We start from the raw sequence: 13,333 nt of genomic DNA on the forward strand, positions 1-13,333 counted from the left end.
ATTTTAGGATTGCTTTTTATTTCTATAAAAATTGCTATTGGAATTTAGACAGAGATGGCATTAAATCTGTAGATCATTTTGAGTAGTATGGACACTTTTCATGAACATGGGATGTCTTTCCATTTGCTTTTTGTTTCTTTCATTAATATTTTATAGTTTCAGTGCGCAGATTTTTTTGTGTATTTGGTCAAATTTATTCCTAAGCATTTTATATTTTCTTTACCTATTCTCTTGATTTCTTTTCTGGATAGTGTCTTGCTATTGTATTGAAATGATAGTAATTTGGGGTTTATTTTGTGTACTGCAAATTTACTGTATTCATTTATTAGTTACAACAGATTTCTGGTGGACTCTTGTAAGGGTTTTTTATATATAAGAAAAAATGGAGACAATTTTGCTTTTTTGTTTTTCTATTGGGATAACTTTCATTTCTTTCTCTTGCCTGGTTGCTCAAATAACGACTTCCAATACAGTTGAGCACTGCCTAGCAATGTTTCTGTCAGTAACAGACTGTATATAGGGATGCTAGCTCCCTAAGATTATATTTTCTAGTGACATTGTATCTATCCTATCTTGTATAAGTACAAGCTATATTATTAACATAATGATGAAATCACCTAATAATGCATTTCTCATAATGTATCCCCATTATTGACACATGACTGTACTATTTTGAATAAAAGTGGTAAGAGGGGCATCCTTATTTTATTCCGAATCTGAAAGAATCACCATTGATTATGAAATCAGCTATGGGATTTTCATACATACCCTGTATTATGTTGAGTATGATAAGAATTTCTATCATAAAAGGATGTTGAAATTTGCCAAATGATTTTTAGGTATGTAATGAGATATTCATATTTTTAATTTCCATTTTGCTATAGTGATAATCACATTTATTGATTTGCCTGTGTTGAACCATCCTTGCATTTCAGGGATGACTCCTACTTGGTCATATTGAATGATCATTTTAATGTGCTGTTGAATTCAGTTTTTCAGTATTTTGTTGAGGATTTTGTATTTATGTTCATCAGGAATAATACCCTGTAATTTCCTTTTCTTGCAAAGTCCTAAATGGCTTTATCAGATTAATGTTGGTCTCACAGAGTTTGGAAGTGTTTCCTCCTTGCTTTTATTTTTCCCCAGAAGTCAAAGAAGGACTATTAGTTCTTTAAAATGTTTGATAGAATTCAGCAGTGAAACTAACAGGAATTAGGCTTTCCTTTGATGAAAGATTTTCTATTACTGATTCCTTCTGTTCAGATTTTCTACTTCTTCATGCCTTATTTTTGGTAGGTTGTAAATATGTAAGAATTCACCCATTTTTTTCTAGGTTATCCAATTTGTTGATGTACAGTTGTTTCTAGTAGTCTCATAATCTTTTTTTGTATTTCCATAATATTAATTGTAATGTTTTCCTTTTCATTTCTTAATTTTATTTAAATCATCACTCTTTTTTTTCTGTCTAGCTAAAAGTTCATAAATTGTTTCTTTTCAAAAACGTAGCCCTTCATAGTGTAGATCTATCCTACTGCTTTTCATACTGCTTGCTTTTGTTGTTATTATTTACTTCCTTCTGCTACCTTTGGGCTTGGCCTTTTCTTCTTTGCCGAGTTCCTTCTAGTGTAACACTAGGCTGCTTACTTGAGATCCTTCTTCTTTGTTATTATTATTTTTTATTTATATATGACAGTGGAATGCATTACAATTCTTATTACACATGTAGAGCACAATTTTTCATATCTCTGGTTGTATACATAGTATATTCACACCAATTCATGTCTTCATACCTGTACTTTGGATAATAATGATCATCACATTCCACCATCATTTATAACCCTCTGCCCCCTCCCTTCCCTTCCCACCCCTCTGCCCTATCTAGAATTTATCTATTCCTCCCATGCTCCCCCTCCCTACCCCACTATGAATCAGCCTCCTTATATCAGAGAAAACATTTGGCATTTGGCTTTTGGGGATTGGCTAACTTAAGCATTATCATCTCTAACTCCATCCATTTACCTGCAAATGCCATGATTTTATTCTCTTTCATTGCTGAGTAATATCCCATTGTGTATATATGCCATTTTTTTAATCCACTCATGTACCAAAGAGCATCTAGGTTGGTTCCACAGTTTAGCTATTGTGAATTGTGCTGCTATAAACATTATGTGGCTGTGTCCCTGTAGCATGCTGTTTTTAAATCCTTTGGGTATAGACCGAGGAGAGGGATAGCTGGGTCAAATGGTGGTTCCATTCTCAGTTTTCCAAGGAATCTCCATACTGCTTTCCATATTGGCTGCACCAATTTGCAGTCCCATCAGCAGTGTATGAGTGTGCCTTTTCCCCCACATCTTCGAACACTTCTTTTTGATGCAGCTGTTTATTGCTATGAACTTTCCTCTTAAAACTGCTTTTGTGTATCCCCTTAGTTATTATGTTTCCATTTTCAAATCCTTTCCATCTGGGGCTTTGCCAACACAGGGCAGAGAGAGAACAGCAACACAAGCAGGGTGAGACTCTTTCTCTTACCCTTTTAATTTCAATTTCATTCAGTTCTGCAGCCCACAAGAGAGTCTGAGGCTTGTCTTGGGAGTGCTTTGGTTTTGAAGAGGATGGTCTCCTCAGTGGGTAGCTGAAAACTGAACTTTCTGTGGGGAGGGAAGAGGAGCTGGAGAATTCCTACTCCACCACCTTGCTGAGGTTAGCTTAAACATTCAGCGGTTAAGTATATTATCTTACAGAAAAACACCTCTAAGTTGAACAACAACAAAAAAGACTAAATTAAAAAATCAGTGCCATTCTGATTTAACTTTTCTTCTTATTTGCCACATTTCTTTCAAGCTTCAAAGAAACACTTCTTTTCAAATGCTTCAGTTCTGATATATCAAGAGCTGACGAGCACTGATCTCTGCAATTTCCTTCCGAATAAACTCCTCAAGGTTTTATTTCATGCTGTAGGCTGTGATTTCAAACTCGGTTCATTCCTCTTTCATCGATCATAGGGTGAACTGCCAAAGAAAATAACTTCTCTCTTTTCTGATTGTAACTTCCTTTGACTTGACTTCCAATTTACGATTCAAAAAGAAGGACAGAGGGAAAAGAGAAAATAAGCTACAGCAATGTTTCAGCAGTAAAATGTCAAAAATCACTTAGGCCTAATCGCCTACAATTTAAAATGAGGCAATCATTCACAGGGAATTTATGTTTTTTTTTTCTTGTCAGTATTTCAGCTCACTTGAGTCCTTGTCAACCATTACATAAAAAGTGACAGCAGTTCTGCTTCATTTTGACTGAACTACACAAGTTGTGATTGCTAGAGTGGTTATGTATTTATTTGAAATGTTTGTTTCTTAACTATTTGTTTACAACTAAATTGTTGCTTGATGCAGATAAAGAATATACTTTCTGTCAAACTACTTTACATACAACGATAGGGGTACACATTGGGTGATTTCGAGTGATCCTTGGACAACATATAAATAAACATGTAGTTTAGGCTGCAGTTTCTACTAATGCAAACTCTGGTGCACTTAGCATCTCAAAAAAGTGAGTTTTCAAAAAAAAAACTGAATATACTTACTCAATGAAAAAAGATCCTACTGTAAAAGTGTCCATGAGCATAGCTAATATTTTACTATTTGCTGTTATATTTCATACATGTGATCTGATTTTTATTCCTCTTACTGATTTTATAACACAAACAAAACAGACCTAAGATGCTGATTTTCTTTCCTCCTCCTCCTCCTCTACCCCCCTTTCTTCCTGTGTGTGTGTGTGTGTGTGTGTGTGTGTGTGTGTGTGAGTGTGTGTGATTGGAACGCTGGGATACTCTACCACTGAGCTATATCCCCAGCTCTTTTAATTTACAGGGTCTTGCTAAGTTGCCAAGGCTGGCCTCCAATATGAGATCCTCTCCTGCTTCAGCCTCCAGAGTGGCTGGGATTACAGAAATGTGCCACTGCACCCAGAAGGATGTGGATATTTTTATTTCTAAATTTACTCAGCTGTGTTCCATTAACAAGGAGAGACACTTATATTTAAGGAGACTTACTCATCTCAGACTCTGAGCTCATGAATTTATTTGCCAGAGTTGTAATAAAAGATAACTAAGAAATAATTTACAACATGATGGAAATGCAATATTTCATTTTCTAAATAACCTCTGTGTAAGTGCTTCCCCTAAGAAGGCTGGCCGAGTCAAGCTTCAGCCTCAGGCCTTGTTGGTGGTGGCTGCAGGGTCCTTCAGGCTACATTTCCAAGATTCCCTCGCTAGCTGGTGTTTTATCCACGGGAGAATGAAAACAGGAGGGAGAGGCTGCTTCTTCTTCCGTTTCCAAATCCAGTCCTTCCACTTTGTATTCAGAAACAATTTGTATGCAATTCCCTACACTGAATCCCTTTCTGCTTGAAATACCCTGAGCTGTTTCTGTTTCCAAGAGAGACACACTGAGTCATCATTAAAGACAGGGAATGACAAGTCATATTTAAAATGGTATCGATGATTTCCATTTTAGAACAGCCAATCTCTGGTTGGATCTGATGCCTTTATCCTTCTTGCTACCTCATAGAGTGACTGACAAAGAGATCATTTTTGAAGCAAGAGAAGTATCAGTTCTTCCACATGTTATTCATATATATCTGATTTATTGGTATTATCTATGGTTCCTTCGTGAAACTCTTTTAAAGACATTTGCTCATTTTTGAGACTGAGTCTAGTTAATAAAAGGTATTATAACCTGTATATCTCAGAATTTAGTACCAAACACAAAAAGCTGACAACAAATAAAAATGTATGGGCAACACAGTTGAAAAAAAAAAAAAAAGAATACTGGCAGAGTGGATTTTCCAGTTTGAACAGTGAGCACTTGTTTTGTGAAATTCTGGATGACTTAGTATAAATGACCAGGAAAGCTATTTATGTTTAAGTCCAACTTAATGATATCCTCAGCTTAACAATTTGTTCTGTGCTTAGTCATGTGCTGGGAAATTACACGTCTCAAAAAACAAAACAACCCCCCCACACACACAAAAACCAGTAGCTGAGATTTTCATCTTTCTCCATCCCTGATATTAAAAGTTACTCTTGCAATATTATACCAAGACATTAGCATCCCGTCCTTTCTAATTGCTAGCTTTCAGGGTCCCTATTGTCCCTGACATGTGCTGTTATATGTCAGAAAATCCTTCAGAGGTAGTTGGTACAAAAGTCTCATGGGCTTGGGACTGAGTACAGCCTGATGCAGATGGTAACTCTTGCAATTTGCTGACTGTGTGAGCTTTGGTAAGCTTTGGTCAGTTGATCACTATGAGCTATCATGTATGCTATCATGTAGAAAATAATAGCTCTTATAACAAATCTATCAAATCTATCAAAATCTATCAAATTAGCACTTAATACTGTCTGATGTGTAGTTTTAAATGCTTAACTAGATGTGACCTACAACTGGATCACAAAGTGAAAATCGGAATAAAACATGGAACTGATCATTTTTATCTACTATATATAATCTCTATATATATAATCTATATATCTCACATATAATCATATTATCTATGATTCTTAACAATGTACTAGCTATTTAATATTAAACTAATTAATATTCTCATGTTGTCTCTAAAATTGAGAAGATATGCTGTCAGATTCTTTTGAAAGTGATAATATATATATATTTAAATTTGTTCTAATTAGTTACATCTGACAGTAAAATGCATTTTGACACATCATACATAAATGGAATATAACTTCTCATTCATCTGGTTGTATATGATGAAGAGTTACACAGGTCTTTTAATCATATATACACATAGGGTCATAATGTCCAATTCATTTTACTATTATTTCTGCCCCCATTCCCCCTCCCCTCCCTTCACTCCCCTCTGTCTAATCCAAAGTACCTCTATTCTTCCCCCACACCCTTATTGTGAATTAGCATATGCATATCTGAGAAAACATTCGGCCTTTGGTTTTTTGGTATTGGCTTATTTCGCTTAGCATAATATTCTCCAGCTCCATCCATTTACTGGCAAATACCATAATTTCATTCTTCTTTATGGCTGAGTAATATTTCATTGTATGTATATGTGTGTGTATATATATATGAAAATAGGAGGGAGGGTGATGTATTTATACACACACACACACACACACACACACACACACACACACACCACATTTTCTTTATCCATTCATCTGCTAAAGGACACCTAGGTTGGTTCCATAGTTTAGCTATTATGAATTGAGATGCTATAAACATTGATGTGGCTGAGTCACTACACTATACTGATTTTAACTCCTTTGGGCATAAACAAGGAGTGGGATGACTGGGTAAAATGGTGGTTCCATTCCAAGTTTTCTTAGGAATCTCCATACTGCTTGGAAATGATAATTTCTTAAGATAACAAATAAACTGGATTACATTTCACTTTTGTTATCAGCAAAATTTTATCCCACAAATAAAACATCTACTTCACATTTCCCAAAAGTGAAGTAACATAAAGTCTCTTTCCTTTGCAAGAGCTGGAGACGGCTAGGCCCCTGCTCACTCGCAGAGGCCGTCTCAGCCCATGCCTGCCCCTTTCCTTTGTGGGTGCAGGAACGCTGCGTTCTCCGTGTGCAATTTTCTCCCTGGGACAGAGCTTTCCCTGTTTCTGTTTCAGGTTCAGATGGTCTTGCAGGAACGACTGGACTTCAATTCCAATGAGAGTGACCTCACTTCAGCCTCAGATCTCAGCACATTCCATAAACAAGCTTTTACCTGAGAGTCCTGCTTTGGTTCAACCCTTTAAAAACTGGTCCCCACAGAGCTATTAGTTCTCTACAATTTGTTCCACTAGTCAGAACCTGGGAGAGGATGAAAATCTTCTATAAACTAAAAGCCAAATGTACAACAGTGTTTCCCAGCCCCTTTTGACATTGCTACTGCCCCTCCCAAGAGTCTTTATAGACTTTTTAAAAAATTCCCTCACCATAAAATTTAAATATTCTATGTATGCCGTATATATAATTACCATATGTATATCTCCGTTTAAAAAGAGTAAGAATTTTTCAGGAAGAATTAAAAATTATAAAACTTTATAACCCTGGGAGTAGTACTGCCTCCTTTGATAATGATTACCATATAGTAATTGAAAGATTAGATACTATTTTCAAGACCCTTTGCTAGATGTCTAGAAGATATCTAGATAAATGGTACATGGTACATTTTTAGTTTTCCAGTAGCCAATTTTTAAAACATATTAGTCAATTGTTTATACATATCTCTTTTGAAATCGCCTTTTTTGATAGTTGGCACCTGCAAAATATCTTTATTCCCTCAACCTCAATTATTAAAATCTCCCATCATTTCCTAAAAAGAAATTATTATTCAAATATTGAAGCACTGAATTCAATATGAGAAAGTCAGTCATACTTTCAAGTAATAATTGTTAAAAGATTTATACTAACCTGTGTTTTTTTCATTTAGTTGAACTTTTCTTCCTTCATATTAATTGATCAAGAAATCCTTATCCTATGCAGGGGTAGGCACATGCTTGTAATCTTAGTGACTCAGGAGGCTGAGACAGGAAGATCTCAAGTTGGAGGCCAGTCTCAGCAATTTAGCAAGACCCTCACTCAGTAACTTAGAGAAACCTGTCTCAAAGAAAAAAAAAAAAAGGACTAGAGATGTATAACTCAGAGGTGAAACACCCTTGGATTCAATCCCTAATACTAGAACAAAAAAGGAAAAGAAAAAAGTAATCTTTTAATTAAAGCAACTTATTTCATTATGCTTCATACAAGTAGTAAAAAAAAGGGGGGGGACTTAAAAGTGTCAAATAAAATATTACTAAGATAAATTCAATTAAATTAGCGCAGGCAACAATACACCCTTGCTGCAGCCCGGCTGGCTGGGCAAAATAACCAGGGGGTGATGAACAATTTGTGTACATTGACACAGCAGGAGTGGAAGCCATTTATTGTAGGACAACAGAGGTATTTATACATTCCACACAGTTTATCTAATTAACATAAACTAAATACATCAGTCAACCAATCAGGAATCTCCACACATAATGGCTCGCTGGCATTACTTCACAAACCACTCCCTCTGGCATTTTGCCAGGCGCCATCCAGACTTGTTTACAGACCTTAACATTTCCCCCTTTTGTTTAATTTAAATAACGACCACAGTGGTTTTTACACAAACACCATAAACAATCTGCTACAAGCGGAAGGGGAGGATACAAAATGCTACAATACCAAGCCAATTGATGGCTCCATGCAAGAAGCCCTTGGAAAAATTATACCAGCAATGACACCGTTTTAGCAAAGATACCAAGTTACAATTTGTTGCAGATTACAGTTTGTTGTCTCAGTCCAGGTAAAGCAGTGTCTCAATAGATTAACTCACAGTCCAGGTAAATCACAGTCCAGGTAAATTCTGCAGGCAGCTAGCTTAAATCACAGTCCAGGTAAGTTCTGCAGGCAGCTAGCTTGATCCGAAGTCTCGTCTGTTTGTCAGCCGAAATCTCCTCTGGTTTTCAGCAACACTGGAAATTCCTCCACCTTCGTCTTTACCGGCACTGGGACGAAGGCAGGAACTCTGGATGGCTAAAGAAAATCCTGTAGTATTCCACTAAGAAAACAAACTTCTGATCAATTTAGTACATTACCTCAAGGTTTTTTACATTTGAAATAGGCCTTAATGGCGCTCATTACTCATCAGCCTTCAGGTGTAGGAGAACCAATGTAGCTTAGTTATTGGCATTGAAAATGACAAAACATCAGGGACACTGCTAGCGTCCTCTGCCTGCTGTAGCATCCTGGGCAGCCCCAGATGGCCCCGGGGAGAGTCCGGGGAGTGTCCTGGACTCATACTGCCACTGGGCTCAGGAGACTGTGCTTCTGGGTCAGGTGTGGATTTGGGCTCTCAAAGTGGCGTCCCACTCCCTGGGTGGGGGATGGGGAAGAGCCTGCTGCCACCGCTTGGAAAGCCCTTGCTGCACCATGACCGGCTAGCGCACGTGGCAGCTGCCGCGCTGATTCATGCACCCTCCGGTAACAAAAAGTATTCAGTAATAGCCTTTTGCTGCAACTTTTTTCCTGATAATCCTTCTTCTTTTGAACTTTCCTTTTCTTTCTGACTAGAGTTCCTGGGCTTCCATCAACACATGCCCTAACTATTCTTGGTTCCACTGGGGTGCCTTCTTCCCTTAGTAATTTACTTCTCACCCCTTCCACATTCTCATCACAAAGACAATACAATACACTGAGACAAAACAAGACACAAACATACTGTGTCAATCTTCTCCATTTTCTCAAAATGGCCATTTTTCCTCTCTCCCTATCTGCCTAGGGACGAGCAGATTTGCTCCCGTCCTATCTATGGACGGGCAGCTTTTTTCGTCAACGTACCCCAGAGTGTCCTGGGACTCCCTGTACGGGCCACCATCTGCCACAGCCAGGCTGGCTGGGCAAAATAAGTGGGGGGTGATGAACAACTTGTGTACATTGATACAGCAGGAGTGGGAGCCATTTATTGCAGGACAACAGAGGTATTTATACATTCCACACAGTTTATCTAATTAACATAAACTAAATACATCAGTCAACCAATCAGGAATCTCCACACTTAATGGCTCGCTGGCATTACTTCACAAACCACTCCCTCTGGCATTTTGCCAGGCACCATCCAGACTTGTTTACACACCCTCTAATTTATTCTATCATTCATTCATTCATTCATTCATTTATTCAACAAATGCTCAATACTTAGACTCCCACATGCCAGACATTATGAGCCAGAGAAGTTGGTGCTAAGTGATCATTTCTGCCCATCTTTGTGTCCCCTCCTGTTCAGGTTAGCTCCTTACAAGAAAAGCCTTGGTGTTTTTTTTCTTTGATAAACTCCTTACTGAAAGACGGAAGACACGGCATTCCCTCCTTCCTCTCCCCAAATCTTTGCTATTATTGACAACAAACTATTAAAAACTCTCCATCTGTACCTTTTGCATTCCAAAGGATTTCTGTTTGGAGCACACACAAAGCTTCTCCTTGACACAACTCTAGCCACATTAAGATTTGGGGGCTTTCCTTCCCATATTTTTTTTTTCTTTTTTAAGTAGAGGCTTGGTCTTGCCAGGGATGAGAGAATACAGCTAGATTCAATTAGTTTGCTTCATATACCACTCAAGAATATTTCTTTCTTCTCTCTCCTCAATACCTTCTACTTGACATTGGTTATCATAACATAAAATTCATGAAGAATTTATAACATGAATTTCCTCAAGATGAGGTACCTAAAAGCTAATGTAGTTGAGCTAGAAGAAATCTGAAATCTTGGCCTACAATTGTTATTTGGGAAAGCAAGGAAAAACGTCTAACTTCCTAGCTTTCTAGTGTCTACACCATTGTGTCTAGAAAGAAAAAAAAATACTCTTATTATTATGAGGTTAATAATTGCTTAAAGTATTTATCTATGAATTAGTGAATAAAATACAGAAGGAGCCCAGGTGGGAACAAGAGAAGGTGATGTCACCCTAGGTCAGAGTCCAGAAGAAAGCCTAACACAACAGGTCCCCAGAGCTCACCTGGTGGAAGGGGAATTCCACGGGGTGGGCAGCCAAACCTGACATCCTTGTACATAGAAAAGTGTTTCTCAGAATCACCTCACACTCTGCAAGCTCTTGCCATCAAGAGGGGCCCCAAATAGCATCAGGTGAGGAGTGAAATAGCAACTAAATGTATCTGATCTTCTGATCCCAGAGGAAATGGAAACAAAATTTTTTACCACACCTGCACGCTCTTAGACTGCAGAGAGCAATCCTTATTTTTGCCTGTACTTACTGCAAATGGCATGTGAGGTGGCATCCTGCCTAGGTAGTAGGAACACAAGAAGATTACTAATTTCACAGGTAAGAATTCTTGTTTGCAAATACCAATATGTCAGCTTTAAAAGTAATTCGAATGTAAACGGATTTTGTCTACAATCCTCACTGCTCTGGAAACCTAAGGTTGAGCAAAAGTGGAACCTACGTATTTCAGTGCATTTCTATGGGGGCGGGAGGGGTGGGGAGGGTGGAAAGAATGTCAAGACAGATCTGCAGCTGCCTTGTATTTTGCCACCACCATGTCAAGACCTAGTATGGACTTTTGAAACCCAGAGTTGCTGCTCTTTAGCCACTTTATAACATAGATGTCTGTATTTTTAGTCCCAGGAATCAAGAACCACAATCTAAAGGGATTTATTCACAGTTAGAAGAACAGATTAAAGGCCTACATAAAAACTGATAGGGCTGCTTGAATTTGCTTTTCTCTCTACGATTACTAGGAGTTGAATCCCTTTAATATTAATTAAAAGAATTCCACATATTAAACCCAAGAAAAAAATTTTAAAGACATAAACCTTATTAATTATTTTTTGACAGTTCCTCAATAAACTCCTTACCTAAATGTATCTATCTGGCAAAAATTCCTTTTTAAAAAAGTAGATTTCTGGACATGACTCTCGTTGGTTGTATACCTACTCCTTCTTGTTTTTCCAAAGTGTCTTGTTGAGTATATTCCACTTATAAAGTTGAGAAATTGATTTGATGTTTAACAAAGAGATGAGTATTGGTCAAGTGAGGAAGAAAGGAATATCAGGGGAGAGAAGGTAGATGATAAGTTTGTAGTGACTTGATAGATTTCTGAGTTTGAAGTCTGGAAGAGATCTGTGCACAGAAAATACAGTTAGTCAAACACAAAGCCCTACAGCAACTCTTGCATTAAAAGGCAGGGAAAGGAGACGAGAAGTCGAGCCGCCTCACTGCATAATTCCGGGGCCACCATCTGTACTTTTGTGTAGGTCAGTGGCATCTCTTGGAATTGTGCCATTGGTAGCCCATTTTGAGAAAGAGCAATCAGTGAAATGAAGAAAAAAAACAAAAGACAGTCGATATAATAGAAACCAAGTGGGGAAAAAATGCAGAAATTAGAAAATTTTATCAACCATGCAAAATACTGAGTGTGATACTGAGTTCAGATCATCACAACTGATTTGCAGGTCACTGATGACATTGATGAGAGCAGTATCCATCAATCCGAGGGGGAAAAGGATGGGGTAGAATAAGCTAAAGAGAAAATGGAGAAGTGGAGACACAGTACAAATATTGTGAAAGTAATAAAGTGTTTTTTGTGTTTTTGTTTGTTTGTTTTCAAAAGAAAGCTGAGAAACAAGGTAGTAGCTGGTGATTAAATGATTAAAAATTGATTAAAATGATTAAAAAAATTATTAGAGAAATTTTCCAATAAGTGAAAATGATGATGTAGAAAGGAAGAAGGGAGAATTGCTAGAGTGACTCATATTAAACCAACCTTGAATTCCTGAAATAAACCCTACTTTTGGCAATGTTGTTGCACCTTCTCTTAAATACTTGCTGGATTTGTGTTGTTAATTCACTTCCTGAGGAGTATTTTTGTATCTATATTTGCAAGTGAGATCTTCCTGTAGTTTTTCTGTTTTGTAATTTCCTAGTCCGATGTGGGTGTCATGTTTATTCATGTCAGCCTGAGAAATAAGTGACCTTGTTTTTTGTTTGCCATTTTATAGAAAGATTTGTATGAAACTGCATATTTCTTACTAAAATATTTAATAGAATTCACTGCTAATCTACCTAAGCCTGGGGTATTCTCTGTTGATTTTTTTCCCCATTTGATTTGTATTTAAAAGTTAAGGGTCTTCTCTGTTATTTCTTTTTTCTTGTGTCAATTTTCATGTTTATTTTTCTAGAAAAGACTTTTAAATTGACATGAAATCATTTGTAACATCCTCTTATTTCCATATACATAGCATTATGCTTATTTTAATTACAAGAAAATATTTATCAAGTCGTTTTCCTTCATAATATCATCATAATATATAGCAAAAAGTAGAATTTCTAGGACCAAAGGTATGAAAAACTATACATTTTGCTGTTACTCTCCATAAAACTTAATACTAATAGTAGTGGAGAACAATGATAATTTTTGTAATTTCTGCCATACAAATGATATTTGTCTTTTTTGGCCAATTTAACATATTAAAAACTACTTAATTTTAATAGCATTTAAACATTTATTTGGAAGGCTAAGCATTTTTTGAAAATTTTTAGTTTGCCTACATTTTGTTGAAAGGCACATCCTATGGGTTTCATTTGATTTACATGCTTAAACACATAAAATTGTTTTTTCATTTGTTCTTTTTAAGATATACATGACTGGTATATTTTGACATATTATGCATACATGGCGTATAACTTACTCTAATTAGGATCCCATGTTTGTGACTGATTGCAAATGATGTGGTTTCAAAGGTTGTGTATTCATATATGAACA

Source organism: Ictidomys tridecemlineatus, chromosome 14 (assembly GCF_052094955.1).
Source record: "Ictidomys tridecemlineatus isolate mIctTri1 chromosome 14, mIctTri1.hap1, whole genome shotgun sequence".
Taxonomy (NCBI): domain Eukaryota; kingdom Metazoa; phylum Chordata; class Mammalia; order Rodentia; family Sciuridae; genus Ictidomys; species Ictidomys tridecemlineatus.